Genomic DNA, 17,940 nt, shown 5'->3' with positions numbered 1-17,940 from the left:
TTACCTTCCTACCATGGTTCAAAGTGCTCATTTAATACCCAGACTGATGTGAAACATGTCTACATTTTAGCTGCATTTCGGGTGGGAAGGTAGGAAAGTTAGGGTTTCTGTGGTCGGTAACTGTCAAGGCCCCTGACATAGATAAGGGCAGAGTCAGTCCTGATACTCAGGATCTCACTCTCTTTGCCCAAGCACTTCCATGTCACACTTTAAAAAAATTGTTATTAATTATAATTATTTTTTACCAGAGCACTGCTCATCTCTGCTTTACTGTAGTGTAAAGGATTGAGCCTGAGGCTTCAGGCCCTTAGTCATGAAAGCATAGGACATTTTTTATACCTATAGCCAAGGGGCCTCCCCAGCAGGGAGCCTTATTCAACACCATAGTCTTGCCTTGGAGGCAGGAGGGATATGATTGTTCTCACTTTATAGATTAAGAAACAAAGCTTTTCCCAATTGAATTATTGGTCCAAGTTACAAAGCTGGAAGAAACTAGGGCCAGGAATAAATCCTGGTCTCCTGATTCTCCTCCATATTACTAAACTGAAGTAAATAATCTACATATGACAGCCATTTTTCTATGTTACATCACAAACTCCCCAATCCATATAAGAAATAACCTATAGGCAGGTCTGTGGAATTTTCCCAGTAAAAGTGTTGCCAGTCAGAACAGTTGTGTGTTCACAGTCACACAAGAAGTCAATTAGAAATTAGGACACTGTGAAAAACAAAACAAAACTATTGTGTGGAGTTGTACCCCTCTTATCCTATGGTTTTGTCAATGCTTCCTTTTTATAAATAAAAAAATAAAGAAAAAGCAAAAACTGCTCTTTTGTTTTTATGCTTAGTCATAAAGACGTTTTTTAAAATAACTTTTAAAACTTATTCATTGTTTTACTAAGTCTTCTACTTTCTGATGTGCCTGACCTGGGGGAGGGAGGATTAAAAGAAACAACATTGGAAAGATCCTACCCTAAAATACTTTTGTTTTCAAGAAGCAGAGATGCTGACACATGGGTATAAAATCTGCAATTATACTTTGCTGTCTGACCTCCTCCAAAAGAAAAGGAAAACATTTCTAAGTGTTCACACTTTCCCTTTGAAAGGATAAACACAACATCTGAACCCAGATGAAAAGAAAGGTAACTCGTTTCATACATAAGAAATATTCATGGTGGTGTGTCATGTTCTAGGACAATTGATTTCATTTGTCACTGAACCTTTTGGAAAGGGTGAAAATATGTCCCTTCAACAACACAAAAGTAAGACAGAATTGATTTTTTTTAAAAATCTAGGTTTAATGGCAATGCATTTAAAAGTCATTTTGACTATTTGGCTCTCTACCCACTCAGTATAATCCACCTACTGGTGGGGCAAGGGTGTGGATATAATGAGGAAATGTCTCTCTTCTGCTATACATTCTGTTTAAAATGTGCAACTGGCCTGTTGATATTAACTTTACAGGTATCAGTTGAATGAGTGGTGGCGAGGAAGGAAGGATACTTCTAAGGAGGTGAAAATTATCTCCAGAACCAGGTCCATTTTAACTCCCTCTGGCCTCCAAACCCCTGAAACCTCAAACAGAGATGTCTCAGCTGCCCAGTAAGTAACATTTCATCTTAGATCTGGATGGAGATTTAGCATTTAAGGAGATGTCACTAATAATCCTCTCTGAGTTTTAGTGTTGAAAATGGAGCCCAGTGGGATGGCATTTTACAAGGAGAAAGTTGGAATGAGCCCCAGAGAAGTGGGGGTGGGGCAGGGATACAGCAAAGGGGGGGAGGGGTAGATAGAAGCTTCCACAGGAACAAAGAGCCAGCTCATTTGTCATCACACATCTATCTTTAAGGGCTACATTAGCCAAGCTCTCAGGATAATTGGGATGCATCACCTTTGATGCCCTCAAGCAGAATCAAGTGTGTGGGTTACTCCTTGCCAGACCTTCTGTAGGGAAGGAAAGGTCCTGGGGTCAGAGAGAAATTGAGGGTCTGGTTGAGAGCCTACATGAGGATTAAGGTTTGGTCAACCTGCAGGTATAAATTCCAGTGTTCCTCTTAAGAGCCTTTAAGCTATTTGCACCAGGAAAAGACCTTAAACCCTCTGCATTAGGCAGCACAGAAAGAGTTAGGCTTTACATTTTGGGTGGCTATATCTTCAGAATGTTGGTATCAACACTTAAACTGTATCTTAGCCCTGGCATGCTACTAAAAATGTACCAAAGAATGATGATATTTGTGAGGACAGAAACTCCTACTAGAGTTTCTGCACCCTCCCCAGGACATAAGCATTTATTTGCATCACAAAATCAGCAAAGGTCCTGATTCCTCCTGGGGCAGTATAGCCTGCCTTGTGCCCCTTGAACTACTATGGTCAACTCAAAGAAACAGAATCAGAAAAGATGGCTCTGCAAGCAAGAAATGGGAGAAAGGGGGTGTAGAGGTGGGACTAAGACAAAGTCATGGCCATTTCTCTGCTGTGTTCGTCAGAAAAACAGCAGCACTCAAGGATAAACAAAAAACATTTAGGCAGGTTGTAGTTTTGATGAGGTTGAGTAGTTTCAAAGAAGAGGAGGAAGGAGAGGAGAGGGAGAAGGCAGATACTGAGAACACTCTCACTTCCTGAGGGCTCCTTGGTGGAAGGCACAGTGCCAAACATTTTCTATATGTGTGTCACTTTGCAGAATAGCACAATGAGGGAGTGATTAGTTTGACCTTACAGATGAGGACACTGAGGCTAGGAGAATTTAAGTTACCTAAACTACACATCCAGGAATCACAGAGCTAGAGTTTAATCCCAATTTTTTCTAAAGCATGCTGCCCTTCCTTTATAGCAGTCACTTTTCAATGTTTGTAACCACAGTGGGAAAAAAGTGTTTTCCACCAAAAGCCTGTTTTACTTTATTCATTTATTTTGGGTAAAGACAAAGAGAAATCAACAAGGAAGGAGGAAATACAAAGAGAGAGAGAGAGAGAGATACCTATAAAATCACTTCACCTTTCCTAAAGCTTCTCCCTGTAGGTGGGGGCTGGGGGCTTGAACCCAGATCCCTGCACATTGCATTGTGAGTGCTTGGCCAGATGCATCATCACCCAACCCCCAAGAGCCTTTTTGCACATATGTCTGTTATACATACATATATCTAGGTCAAAAGTTTCATGAATAATACTTTTCTTTGGCTATATGCAATTCATATTGGCTTTCTTTTTTTTTTTCACTGATTCTCTTTCATTAAAGAAATAAAAGAGAGAGAAGGAGGGTCTCATACAATTGATTTCATATCCTTGTCATTGGACTTGACCTGTTTTTAGAAAAACAGCATTTTACCTCTAGTTTATGACAGTAGAGTTGAAATGCTTTTCCACTTCCTGATTGAGCTACTTGGTTGCTGAACAACATCTTTGCTTCTGAGGCATGCTGCTAATAACTTGCTTCGAACTGTCCCTCTGGTGGAGGGCACATCATTAATCAAATATTTCAGAAATTACAAATATCTGACAAAGCCATTTGCTTGGAAAAGAGTCAGTCCAGGAAATCATCCAGAAAACATAATAACTGATCTCAGGCACCCCCTAGCAATATTTTAGGCAGCTGGTGCATGCTTTCACATAAGAAGCTCATCTCTCTGCTTCTAGAAACTAAAGAACTTATCTGTCCCCATGGGGCAGCATGTAGTTGCCACGTAGCAATAAATGTCTAGAGAAAAGACTGATGCTAGGGGTTTGGAGAGATGCGATCAATCCATCCTTAAGAGTAGGGTTGTCTTTCTTAATTGTGGGAGAGTCCACCCAGGATCTGCTCTGGCGGGTGCAGGGTTGGGGGTGGGGGGTCAGCTCATGTTTCCACCCTGGTTTAGGATGTTGGGGGGCGGTTTTGTTTCGACAGCAAGTGGGCAGTCACACAGGGTTTACTGAACCAGATTTAGCTCATGGAAAGTGAAGTCCAGATCAGGTGGCCCTGTGCAAGTCAGCCCGGATAAGCGGTGGCTGTGGTGACTTCACTCTAAGCAATGTGCTCACTAATTGAGAAAACATGTTCCTGGGGGACGGCCCCATTAGGAAATCCAGATTCACCAACTTTTTTTTTTTATTCCTAAGAATTCCTTAAATATTTTCTGTGCGTGTCTATACAGGCTCCCCTCCCTATTGAGTAGAGGTCTGTTTTTCTGTTGTGGTCCAGGTCAGGTTTGTAAAAGATGGAATTCTGACAGAGCAAGAGGGCTCACTCACAGCCTCAGGCTGGGGGAGAAGCTGGAAGGGGGCAGGAAAGGAGAGAAATAACTGATTTGTCTTTAGATAGAAGAAGCAGTAGAGACTCAAATCAAAGATCAAGGGATGGTGAAACAGCTTACTTGGATAGTGTGCTGCTTTGCCATGTGTGTGACCCAGGTTCAAGCCTGCCCCCCCCCCCACATAGAAAGAAACTTCAGTGCTCTGGTCTCTCTCTCTCTCTCTCTCTCTCTCTCTGTTTCTATCAGAAAAAGAGACAAGGAAGGAAGGAAGGATGGAAAGAAGGAAGGAACGAAGGAAGGAACGAAGGAAGGAACAAAGGAAGGAAGGAAGGAAAGAGGAGTGAGCTCAGGCTTTCTAGGCACTAGACACTTATTCCACTGCTGGTTCTGGGCTACCACAGAGCTTTCTGGCAATCTGTTTTTCTACTCTCAGAACTCTCCTATGAGATTGGCATTGTTTTACAAAGGAGGAAACTGACGCTTAACTGGATTAAGTAATATGGACACAGAGCCAAAGAACTGCAGAACTTGGATATGAAGATCTTTCTATTTGATTTGTAAAATTTTATGCTTGTGTGAGGCCCAGAGTTAATTCTCAAACACCGCATAAGAAAAAAAAATTAAGCCCAAAGTTTTGGCTTCTTGGAAAGTTGAAAGATCTAGTGTATGTTGTACACTGAACCTACAACCCTGCAAAGCAACAAGTAGCCTGTCTAGTTTCAGTAGCATGTGCTCCTTGGTGGCTATATTTGCCATTGAGCTTTTAGTCATGTTAACTCTCACTCCTGAGCAATTTTTTTCCAGCAGGACAACTTATTTTTATTATGATTCCCCTACAGTGTCCAGTTTATGGCTCAGAGGTTATGCTCTGCTTAGCATTTTAGTAAGAGAAGGAAAATCAATCCAGGGATCTCCCCAGGGAGGTAGTGTGCATAGGTCCCCTTTAACCACAGGTGACATGCAATTCAGTAGCCCCTACTCAACCACTGGCTCTTGGTTGTGGAGGGAGCAAATGCCCACTGAGGGGGGAGATCAAGTTCTTTTTTCCTCTTTTCAGCATAGTGAATCACAGAAAATTCCAAGTTTTTTTTTTTTTTTTAAGATTTATTTACTTAGAAGAGAGATGGAGAGAGAGAGGGAGAAAGGGAAAGAGAGAGAGAGAGGACACCAGAGCATCATTCTGGCACTTGCTGGAGGGGGGGCTGTCTAACTCTGGCCCTCATGCTTGAGAGTCCAATGCTTTATTTACTGTGTCACCTCCTGGGCCCAGGGAGAAGGGGCTGTTATGCAAGGTAAGGAACCCAAACACTCTAAGAGCTGGCAGGACAAATGGCCATCCTCAAGAAGTGCCTTATTTAGAGAGTATTGCTTAATACTTTGGAAGTAAAAGTCTGAGAAGTTTGCCTCTGGAAGAAAATTGCAAGGGGATAGTCTCCAGACTCTCCTTACCTGGATAGGATGAGGCCAAGATAATTCAGAAGATGAAATGTGTGATTCAGACTTTATGAAGATGTGGCTGTTAATTGCAGAAGGTCAAATATGGGTGAGTTCCTAGAGAAGCTTTCACTACTGCCAAAAATGTTTCTTCTCTCAAAGCAGTGAAGCTTTATATACACAGAAGCAAATGTGATAATGTGCACCCTGGAGTGAAAAAGCATGAAGGAAGGACCTGAGGGATAGGAAATCATGTTTGCTGAGTGCCTACTATGTGCCAAACCTAAGTTAGTGTTTCACGCATATCATATCCCCCTCACTGCTCAGCAGCCCCATTGAGTGAAGGATGCATCACAATCATCTTCTGCCTTACAGAAGAGAGAACTAGAGTAGAACAGATGACCCCCCTCACCCAATTATTCATCTCATTCCTCTCTGCCTACCTAGTCTAGAATCCTTCAGACAGGCAGACCCCAAGATGACTGCTCCTTCCTTTGAAATCATACCTCAAAGAGAATCTGTCTCCATGGGAGTCTTTCACACACCATGGAGAATCAAGTGTGGCTATCAGCAAGGATAAGGGGTACTGCTCATCCCCATCTGGAGCTCAACTGTGAAGGCATTTACCAGATAACCTTTTGGAGCTCACTTGGAGGCCACAAACAAGGGGAAAGAGTATGTTTATGCTAACTCTAGCAAAATGGAAGAAACTGCCAAAGAAAATGGGGGGACAGCCCACTGTAGTTACTGGGGAACGCTTCCAGTTATAGTGACTATATGCACCCTGGAAGTGGACTGGCTTCTGTGTGAAGCTTGGATTGTTCATGCCACTGACAGCAGCTCCATCCACTAGCAGAGTTCTCCACCATCAATGTTGCAAAACATCTCCATTTGTTTAGATGAACTATCTGACTTTAGCCACTACTGCTACTACCACCATGACTAAAACAATGACTAAAATCACTGTTACTCAACTCACTTGATATCTTTCATGGTCAGCTAAGGCTCCATTGCAAGGGGTGGGGGGGTATATGTCCTAAGTCTCCAAGGTCTGTCCTTGTTTTGGCCTCATGAGACATCAAATATAAACTCTGCCACTTTATTCAGTTTCTTTTTCCTAAATTGTGGAGATGAGGAGCAAATAGGTGTTCCTCTAAGATTTGTCAGAGATGTGATCCATTTGAGTCTTTTGTACTATGAATGACCAAATAGTTCTTCATATATATATATATTACTTTTTCTAGAGCACTGCTTAGCTCTGGTTTATAGTGGTGCTTGGGATTGAACCTGAGATCTTCGGTGCCTCAGGCATGAAAGTATTTTTTGCATATCCATTTTGTTTGCTTATCTATCTTATCTGTTTGTCTGTCTATCTATCTATGTATCTATCTATGTTCTCCAGTGAGACATGAGATCTTGGAGCAGAGCTGAGGAAAACATGAACTGTTCTCAAAAACAAGCCCCAGACTCCAAGCACCATCCCTCCAGCATGGTTTTGCTAGCTCACATTTTTCCACCACATGATTGATTCCCATTTATTCTCACAGCTTGTGCACAGTTGTATTAATTTGATATCAGCATGCACCTGTATTGTAATGAGTGCTGTCAGTATAGGAATGATTCACTTCCTTGTCCTCTTATTGAGGGAAGTGACCCCCTGGTGCCAGAGTGCGATCCACTTAGTAAGGGAGAAGGAGGTTTTCTCTGCAGTGCTGGGACACCCAGGGAAGGCAGTCTGCTTGTCTTTTTGATAGTATGGCAGAGAAGGAAGCTGTCATGCTCTATTACCACCTGTCCTTCCCCACTCCCATCTTTGGTTTTCTTTTCATACGGCTCCTCTGTAGCCATACTCCACTGAAAAAAGGGGAGGATGATGTCCACTGTACTGTTGTTCCTGCCCATGATTTCCTGGAGCTCATATGAAAGATAAATCCCAGGGCTGAACATCTACGACCCAGACTCAATGATTTAGTGGCTTCCCTAGAAGATAAGCCCTTGTGGGTAATTCCCAATGAACTTTTTTTTTCAAGCAGTATCATTCTTTCAATAAGCATGCAGCCATACATGGGTCAGGAGAAGAATGGAAGAAGCATTTCTAGTTGTCATCATGACTTCTGGAATTTAGCAGACAAATAAGGGATGCTAGGTTATACTGCAGTATGCAAAGAGGTTATATGGTACTAAAAATCATCACCCAGTGCAGCATTTACAATGAGAAATACTACTGATCCAGTAACGACTGTTCCATGGATTGGGAAAGTGAAGTCTAAGACATTGAAGACGTGATTTACTTCAACTTCACCGAGCTACCTCTTCTCCTTTTTCACAGCTCAGGAAAGCATTGCAGGAAGCTTACCCAATTTACAGGAAAAAGACTTCATCTCAATGTTTCAATCTGATCGCCTCGGATGTCATAAACCTGAGGTCAATTAGCTATAGAGACTCCTCAGAAACTTGTAGACCATAGAAGAAGAGTAAAAAGATCATATTGTTTTAGAAACTCTTATTACTTTATGCTTCTATAATTCTGGTCTTAGATGAGCCCTTGAGGTCTGTCTGTTTCTTTGGCTCCACCAGGAAACATTCTCTCCTGTTCAACCCACCCATACAGTCAGTAATCCAAAAGCTTCAGTGTCTACAGCTGCAATTCTTTGTCAGGGCTCTCCTGACTTTATTACAATAGTTCTTAGGAAGGTAACTATTTTCCCATTGTTAAGAAGCAAAGTTACTGGAAAGCAGGTTGGGGTAGGGTCATTCATCTTCATTTATTTTCTTGGCCTATGTGTTGGTCTGTGAAGCTGGTATATCACAAAAGTGATTTATTAGCACTGAGTAAGCTTGAGAGCCAAGGCCTGACTGCAAGGTCTGAGACTCTAATCAAAGAAAGAGAACACAGGTTACTTACATAGAGCTAGCCAGAGGTTTGACATGAATCCTCAGCAAGTCTTCCACTTCTAACAGCAGAGTGTGTCTGCTGTCAGTAAAGGCCTTCAAGGCCTGATCTGGACTCAGGACAGAGTTCTTATGGGGAGAAGATGAATGGTTGAGGTGCTGGCTTCTGTTCTTTCCCTGATGACTGCACTGGAGTCTGGACCTTGCCCTGCTACATGTTCCATGGGGAAGAAGTACAGCCACCTATCTGGGTTTTTCTGTGGTTTCTGTGCAGTTACTGCTTCAGCTAGGCAGTGCATGAATGTGCAGCAGTACTGCTCAGAGTTCTTTTAAAAGTGAAGTCTCACAATTTCCTCACCAGTTTCATCTCAGTAATGATGAGAAACTTCCCTCAGGCTTCAGCCCTGCCCTGCCATGCCCTACCTCCCTGCTGATGTCGGCAACTGGGGGCCCCTTCCAGGCTATGACAGATTTTTCTATGGAAGAGAACAGAGGTGTGAAACTTTAACCACTGCTTCCTCTGGCTCTGGAGGCCTGTGAGGCACTGGAGAAGATGAGATGCTCCCTCCTGGAGGAAGACTAAGGGCCTGGGAGACTCATAAGTATTGACAGAACTGAGTGGGCCCGACTTTCCAATTCAGTAGTGGGCCCAAGGTGCTTTAAGGTGAAGGTGGCACACAAGAAAGGTGTGGTGCCAGCAGCTACTTATAGAATCTTCTGAGGTACTCCTCCAGTGATACCTCCTTGCCTCAGAGAACTTGTTTCCTACTTGTGGTATTTCTAACATATTTCCCTTCAAGGATCCCCCTTTTTTATTTTTAATTTAATTAAAAAAATATTGTCTTTATTTATTGTATAGAGACAGCCAGAAATCAAGAGGGTAGAGGAGGTGGAGAGGGAGTGATACAGAGACACCCATAGCACTGTTTTACCACTCACAAAGCCTTTCCCCCTGCATGTGGGAACTGGGGGCTCAAACCCAGGTCCTTGTGCATTGTAACATGTGTGTGTTCAACCCAACCTCTGCCCTCCCTTTTTTAATTTACCTACATTAAAATTTGGGGAATAGCATGGGATTGGTAGCACATGATGTTAACTTTATCCCCCTCCAACAAGCCAAGGATGACAAACATTCATTTCTCCTGTGATTTTTGCTACCAGGGCTAATCTCAACCCCAGATCACTCTCATACTCTATTTCCTGGTCCCCTCTGGACCTCTGGGGACACTACCCACCATGAGATGATAGTGCTGGCTTATGACTTCTTTCATAGAAGTGACCTGTCCACGTTGAATGCTATCTGCTTGACTGTGGATCCAAAGAGGGACAAAGTTCCAAACACTCAATAGGAAACTATAAACACAGCGAAGGAGGACTGGAAATGCCATCTACACTGTTCTGAAAGGGAGTTCGCGCCCCTCTGGCCTCCCGAACTGACAGCTCAAGAGCTTGAAGACTAGAGAAGTGACTGGTGACTTTCAACTGCCTTTTTAAAAAAATTTGCACAAGGCAGCTGGTCCTGTATGCCTAGGGGGAGGGGCTGGCAGTGGGTGAACCCAGAAGATGGAGCCAGGACAATTAATCAAGCGCCTTTTCTCCAGGATCTGAACAGTCCTCAGATGACAGATGAGGCAGAGACACCCAGGAGAGCCCTATTTTGGTTTCCAGCTGGGAACGTGCACTAAGTTTTCCTTAATACCCCCAGCACCCAAAAGGCTTTGCTGTAATACACTTTAATGCACTGAAACACCCATAAATTATATTTCAAACGGTTACAACTTCCAACCTGGAAGAACTTGGAAAAACCAGCCTAGCAAGAGTCCCTCTCTCTCTCTCTCCCTCTCCCTCTCTCTCTCTCCTCTCGCTCTCGCTCTCGCACTTGCTCTCATATCTCAAGCCACAGAGGGGAGAATTTCATGAGGATTTCAGTTTTGTTTGTTTTTAAAGAGAGTTGTAATCAAACAGAATTAAGTTGCTTATGTTAATTCAGTTACCCCTTCCCAGACCCCTAGTCCTTCTCTCCTTCCTTTGGGTGTTATCTTTGCCTCCTGGCCCCAGGGTACTGCCCACTCCAGCTCCTCACACATCTGGGAGCTTACAGTTGGAAATCAAGAGTTTGTGACCTGAGGAGCTGGGTCACCAAGCCTTGGCGACCTCGGTCCAAAGCGGCTCGATTTGTCTGTGAAAGTTCCTTGCAAAAGCAGACTTTCCATCCTAAGCCTGGGCCCCCAAATCAGGACCCCCCCCCAACTCTCCAGCTACATAAGGTGGAGATGAGAAACACCAGGTCCAGCGCTCCCGACTCCAGCGACCCCGACCGACCTGGGGGCGGCGGGACTTATTAGAGGCCCAGCTCGCCCCCACCCCCAAGCCGGAGCGCGGTGCACAAGCTCCTCTTCGAGCAGACCACCCTCCCGGATCGGCCGGTTCAGCGGGAGCATCCCTCTCCCAGCACTCGCTCGCTCGCCCTCACTTGCGCGTGTGGTCCCCTTCCAGCCCTTGAACTTGTCCCTGGAAACGCCCAGCCACGCCTGCAAGAGGCAAGGGGTCTCCTCCCAGACTTCATGGGCCACCTGGAGACCAGAACTCTGCGACGAGAGGGAGTGCTCCCTCCAGACTCCCCTGCCCGCCTAGGCTCCCGAGCTCCCGCACCCACTCGGGACACTCATCTCACCGCTGCACCCTAGGCCGTCGGAGCCCTCAGAGTGTCCTGCGATCTCGCCGCGCCGGGATCCATGCACCTTCTCCCAGGAGCCCCACTACACCATGCCAGTCCCCGCCCGCGCTGCTCCCCTCTGAGGCTCGGCTCCCGGCAGCCTGACTCACCGCTGCGCTCCCCTCCGGCTCCCGGCGCTCTCTGCTTGCGGGAGCTGGAGCTGATCTAAAACAGGCTCCTTAGCCCCTCCTCCTCTTCCCAAACTCCTGAGTCACTCTAATTCGCCCCCCCCCCCCCCGCCCCCTACCTTCTACCCTCCCCAACCCCAACCCCGCACCTGCTTTGGCTCTGCTGAGGTGCCCCGGCTGTGGGCAAGGGAGTCTTGGGGACAAACGATGGAGCATTTCCAGACGGGCGAGCTCTAGCCAGCCAGGGAAGGGTTCAGACTTTCAGAGATCGAAGGGATACGCACTAGGGTCAGGATGGTCACGTGCAGAAAGGCAAGTCGGAGATTTTGGGATGCATCAGTCACAAGTGATGGCCTGGATCCCTGTAAGCCCACCGATTTAGGGGTGGGCGGGGTTGCCCAGGCGCCTTGCTCTTCCTTGCTCTTCTCCTGCCTTGCATGGCAGGGGGTCTGCCTGACATTGCCCCCTGTGTGTGCTCCAGGGGCAACTGCTCCTGCTAGCCCAGAGAGAACGCCTAAAGCTATACATTTAGGATGTCATCCTGCCACCCCGGGAGAAACTTGCACCCATGTGCAGGTGCAGGCTTCTCTGGCTATGAGAAAACATGCAGCTCAGAGAATCAGAAGGCAGGGAAAGCCCTGCAAGTCCAGGCACTGGTGACAGAAGATGAGTTTCATCTTTGTCCCATTTCTAGTCATCCCATTTGTGCATCAAGACGTAGACACAGACCCTTAGGTCTTAGACTTGTTCTGGAGTTCCTGAACATGGCAAATTTGCATGACTGTGTGTAGTGCTTGCATTTTTCTGAGTAGAGGTTTCACAACTCTAAAAAATTTTTGCAAAGGGCAGTCGTGACTCTAAACCCACTCAGACAAAAACAAAAACAAACAAACAAACAAAAAACCTTCTGCCCCATCCCAGGATCTACCCAAATTCCTCTTTATTCCTACTTAGCTGACTTTCAGCAGAGCCAGATCTCCTGGCTGGCCCTCCAGATCTTCTTGCTTTAAGTCTGACATAGAATGTGCTTGACACGTGGGGTGTCCTTTCCCATTCCACCCACCCACCAAATATGTATCCTTAATTGTAATAATGTTCTGAGGAGTTCATAGGTCTCTGAAAATTAATGTGCCTACTTGGCCCAACCAAGATGTTCTCACATCTTGAATAAATTGCATGCTGAACCTCTGATAGTACAATAGAGGAGTGATTTAGTAAGGTGCAGGGGTTCCTGCGATAACTCTGGTGTTGGTGCTTTACCTCCCAGTTGAGGGCACTAGAGCAGAGTGAGGTCATGTCTGGACACTTCCAACTCCTTTAGCACAAATAGACCTGAGGTCTCCAGGTGTTTCTGTTTTCACTTTTTTTTTTTTTTCATTCCTAAAAGCCACCCAATTTACAACTGTTCTGAGAAGGAGCAAGTAGAATTGGAAGGTAGCACAGTAGCCTGACCTCATTATTTCCCATCAAAAACCTGCTTACTGCATTGTTCAAAGATAGATCAGTGAACAAACACATATAAATGCCCCCCTTTTTTTGTAATAACAACATCAGAGTCAGGATGACCCATTAGGAAATTTATTCCCATGAATTAAAATATTTTTAGACAATAGGATAAATTTATTCATTAATCATGTCATGTATGAACCTGTTTTTAAAGCACCAGCCCTAAGCCTTAGCTAATAGCTTAGGAAGGGAGTTGAGTATTTTAGAGTAACAAAGAATATGGTTGTTGAATGCAAAGATATCGTGTGTACACCTGTGGCATCACCTTGAAGGAGAAAAAGATTTGGGACACTTGTGAATACTTTTTTTTTTTTATCAGAGCACTGCTCAGCTCTGGCTTTTGATGGTCTGTGGCGGGGGCGGGGGGCAGGAGATTGTGGTCTTTTTTTTTAATGCAGTATGTAAGGAGGAGATTTAAAATGATGTCAGCAGAATGTAAGTCTCAGTTGCTCCACCCCACCCCCCAATTGCTGATCATATTCTCATGGCACATGCTGGTTTAATAAGAACTCCTTCCCATCCCTGACTAGCTCCATTTCTGTTCTTGAACTTTAAAGACTCTGAGCAAATAAGAACATGTAAACAGCACAAACTCCAAAGATCAGTGATGGAGAGCCTGTTATGTGTCAGGGGTGGCTGCAATTTCTGCTTCCAGAAAGTTCTTGCTGGACTTGGTTACTAGACCCTGGCCTTATGTGTATCTTAGAATCTGTAGCCAAGAGTGTGCTCAGCACATACTAGGTGCTCAGGAATGGTTTGTTGCATCCTCAAAAGGTCAAATCAATTTGTAGTTGTTGGATACATTCTAAATCACTCTGGATGGCTTGGCTGCAAGTTCTAGAGCAGGTTAGCCTCGGTACAGAGTATATAATCAGTTGTCTCTTCTTTTACTTCTTATAGTTCCACAAAGGGCTCAAAGTAAATCTCCTTCTCCTTGAAGGGTCATTGAGAGAGGGGCTGTTGGGCCTGGGACAGTCATTTTTATAGAACTGAAAGTAGCTGAAAGGGCAGTGTGCTGCAGGAATTGCCCGGACAAGCAGCAGATAAAACTGTTTTTCTGCACTGGGTTTTCTTGAAAGAGCTTTTTTTATCCAGCGTATCAAAATAAGCAGCAGCTGATGCATTTGCTGCTTCAGAGGACAGATTGTGGTGTGAGCTGTAATTGTTGTTATTTCAGCCTGCAGCCATTGCATTGACTGTCTCATCAGCTGGGACTCTCAGGCCAGCACACAGCTCCTGCCTCTCTTCTGCCTCATTTTCAGAAGACTGGGACAGAGAGCACAGGCTATTGAAAACACCAGAAGGCTCATCAGTGAACTGCTAGCATGGCTGGAATCATCAGATCAGCTTGCAGTTATGTGTGAAGCAGAAATATTGTTTCAATTGCTGGACAATTGCTCCAAGCTCAAAGATATTTTCCTTACTTTGTAATCAAAATGAAGAAAACTTCAAAAGAGGAAATATTTCATAGTGTTTAGTGAGAGGACATGGCTATAGAGTCACTAGACAGTCATTTCAGCCACTTTCTTTGTGACATTACCCTCGATTTCTCTTACCCCTTCTGATAGCTTCAATTTCCCCATCTCTACAGTTTCCTCCTTTTCCCTTGTGAGCTTTCACATTGCCTTTACGCTCTTGAAGAAATTACTGGCTCTGTAGCTGCCCAACCACTGGATTTCTCAACTTCCGTTCACTACCAAATTCCTCAGCAAAGTGATCCCCACCACTGTTTCCTTGGCTCCCCTTAACTTCCTGCAATCTGATTCTTTTATCTTCTGCCCTCCCCCCACCTATTGATATTTTCTTCTTCAAGGTCACTATTTGCAATAAATACACTGCCACCCAGGTAATCACCCCAGGTAACCACCCCAGTGCTTCCTAAACTTTCCTTGTTTCAGGACTAGATGAGGCTTTTTTGGGGGGGGGTCCATTTGTAGATAAGGAAGCAAGACCCCCAAAGAGGTAAGTCTCTTGTTCAGCATAATCACCCCATGCCCATCAAATGATTGAGCACAGATCTGAACTGTGATTGTGATGTTCTTGCTATCAGACACCAGACTCCCTCTTCCTTTCAGTTAAGTTTAGCAGGTTCTGCTGGTTTTCAACATCCCCTCTCAAGGACCTCCTGCATGGAGCACTCTCCTTTGGACTTTTGTGACTGTGCTACCCTGGTTTACCCTTTACCCTTTGCCCTTTACTCTTTACCCCTCTGCTTCCTCTGTGCCTCTTGCATTGTCTGCTTGTGCTCTGCACTCTCAGTGTTCCAGGTGTTTCTTTTAAATCAGTCTTTCTCTCTCTCTCTCTTTCTTTCTTTCTTTCTTTCAAGACAGAGAGGCAGAGAGACCAAGAGAGTGAAAGAGCCCACAGCACCAAAGATTCTTTTGCTGCAGTGGATACTGGGCTCAAACCTGGCTCATGCACATGACAACTTAGAGCATTATCCAAATGAGGCATTTTCCCAACCCATGTTTCTTCCTAATTTATGATTCTACCTTCAGCTTGAATGTTTTCCTTTTCTTTATCTTTCCCCTTCTTTCTTTCCTTCCTTTCTTTTTTGATCACCCTATGTTTCACTGGTCCAGGATGACATTTTCAGATAAATATATATATATATATATATATATATATATATATATATATATATAGAGAGAGAGAGAGAGAGAGAGAGAGAGGGAGATACCACAACATCAAAGCTTCCTTCACTTCCTTCACTGTGGTGGTGGTGGGACAGGCTCAAACCTGTGTTATGCACATGGCAAAACAACATGCTATCCAAGTGAACTATTATGTCAACCCTAAAATTTTGTTTTCTATATTGATAGTGCCTTTTTTCTATTGTTTATCCTGAGAGAGAAAGGGAGGGAGGGAGGGAGGGAGAGAGAAAGAGAGAGAGAGAGAGAGAGCCCAGAGCATCACTCTACTAGCCTATCACATGTATTGCTAAGGATCAAATCTGTTGTCCCAAGCACAAAAGTCTTGCAGTCTATCCACTAAGCTATCCTCTGACATTTTGTCTCCATAGCTTTAACTTTGATCTCTCACACATGTTCCTTTAGTCACTGATGTTCTGAGTGTCTTCATGTGCCAAGTGCTAGTGAGGTCCTTGTTTAATAGCACCTGAAAAGGGGCTAGCAAGAATGGCCTGCTATATTCCCATGCTATCCTTAACCTGCTGCACCTGCATCCAGAAGTCTTTGTTTGAACTCAGGCAGCAGCTAGCCCAGCTCATCTTTGGAACAGACAGGGAATTGACTTGGACCAATTTTCTGTTCATTTCAGCTCTTCTCCAGTAGGGGCAGTGCAGCCCAGGAAAGTTACCAACTTGGAACTGGGAAGCTTTAGCTCATCTATGCCACCTCTCTTCTTAAGTGCTGTGACCTTCAGGGGAAATTTATTCACTTTCAACCATAGTAATGACAGGTTACTTACAATTACAAAATTAAATACAATTAAATAATTAAATACTCCCTGAGCTTCTGTTCGGTGCCATTCCTATTCTAGGTTCTGGGAATTTCATATGTGAAGAAACATGTGGTTACATTTTAGTAAGCTGCTTCACACATTTATAAACATATATTAGGACTGGTGAAATAGCTCACTTGTTTAGTGTGCTGCTTTGCCATGTGTCTGACACTGGTCCTCACTCCACTAAAGGAAGCTTTGATGCTGTGGTTCCCCCCCCCTCTCTATATAAGATATATTATATATATATAATTTTTTATTTATTTGTACATTGTAAAACAGGCAGAAACATAAAAATAGGATTGTGATTTTTGATGAACATGCTTCAAAAAGAAGGATGAGATAAATACAGAAAGCATCAGTGATGAAACAGTTGTCTCCTTTAGTGCAAGGAGTTGAGTTAATAGATTCCTCTCACCACTGTCACTGGTCATCTCCATCAGGAATAACATAATGGACACCTTTGTGGGCCCCCATAGGACCTTGCCTTCAATGTAGACCAACAATGGCAGGAAATGTTCCATTATCTGAAGGGAGGTTGGATAACACACTCTACATACTACCCAAGGAAGATAGGTCCTGAAATTAGTGCAGCATGGAATGGTCCTAGCTGTGACCACAGAATGCGAGCCCAGACCTACAGGGATTCAGAGGTGACATTGGCTCCTAGGCTGACTGTGGGCCTAGATCAAATCGATGGGGTTTACAGTTAGCAATATTTATACACTTTCCCCATATTTGGAAGCTACTCTCTTCCCTAATCCAGCTTTCTAGTCCTTTTTCCAACTATGACACCATCTCCACAGATAATAACCTGGGTCCACCAGTATATTAGATGTCAGGCACAGGCAAAATCTAGTAAAGTCATGGGCCCCTTGGAATATACCTAAAATAGACCTACTAGCTTTTTCCAAAATGGAGATCCCAAATATTCATGTACAATATTCTGTCCTTTAGGTTCATGACCTAAATTTGTTCTGCTTTCTATCTTAACTCTTTTTCAGCCACCAGATTCCAGATGCTACCATGATGCCAACCTGACTTCCCTGAACAGATGACCGCACCAATGTGTCCTAGAACCCCGCCTCCCCAGATCCCTGCCCGACTAGGGAAAGAGAAAGGCTGGGAATATGGATCAACTTACCAACACCCATAGTCAGCAGGGAAGCACTTACTGAATCCAGACCTTCCACCTTCTGCACCCCACAATGATCCTGGGTCCGTACTCCAAAAGGGATAAAGAATAGGGAAGCTATCAAGGGAAGGGATTGGATATGGAATTCTGGGGGTGGGAATTGTGTGGAAATGTACCCCTCTTATCCTATAGTCTTGTCAATATTATCATTTTATAAATAAAAATTTTAAAAGACTCCCAGTGAAGGAGGCTGGGTAACAGCTTAACTCAATATAGTGCTTATCTCATCATGCTAGAGGATCTTGATTCAAACCTCTATTCTCCATCTGACAGTAGAGATGGGGGTTGGGGAGCTTCATGAGTAATAAAGCAGAGCTGTACGTGTCTCTCTTCCTCTCTTTTTCTCTCTCTCTGTCCCTCACTTTCTATCAAAAAGAAG

General features: G+C 44.2%; 1 protein-coding gene across 4 annotated transcripts in view; it reads right to left on the bottom strand.

Annotated features, from left to right (window-relative positions):
- Positions 1-11,617, bottom strand: part of NGF (nerve growth factor) — a 63,711-nt gene extending 52,094 nt beyond the window's left edge. The window contains exon 1 of one of the 4 annotated variants that reach the window (XM_060201830.1): positions 11,548-11,617. The gene's annotated coding sequence lies outside the window, so the exon portion shown is untranslated. The other 3 variants (XM_060201831.1, XM_016194727.2, XM_060201829.1) reach the window with 3 other exon arrangements.
- Positions 11,618-17,940: the final 6,323 nt, after the last annotated feature.

The sequence above is a fragment of the Erinaceus europaeus genome, chromosome 11 (assembly GCF_950295315.1).
Source record: "Erinaceus europaeus chromosome 11, mEriEur2.1, whole genome shotgun sequence".
NCBI lineage: Eukaryota > Metazoa > Chordata > Mammalia > Eulipotyphla > Erinaceidae > Erinaceus > Erinaceus europaeus.
Note: the sequence above shows the minus strand (reverse complement) of the source record. Positions and strands in the feature narration are given on the sequence as shown.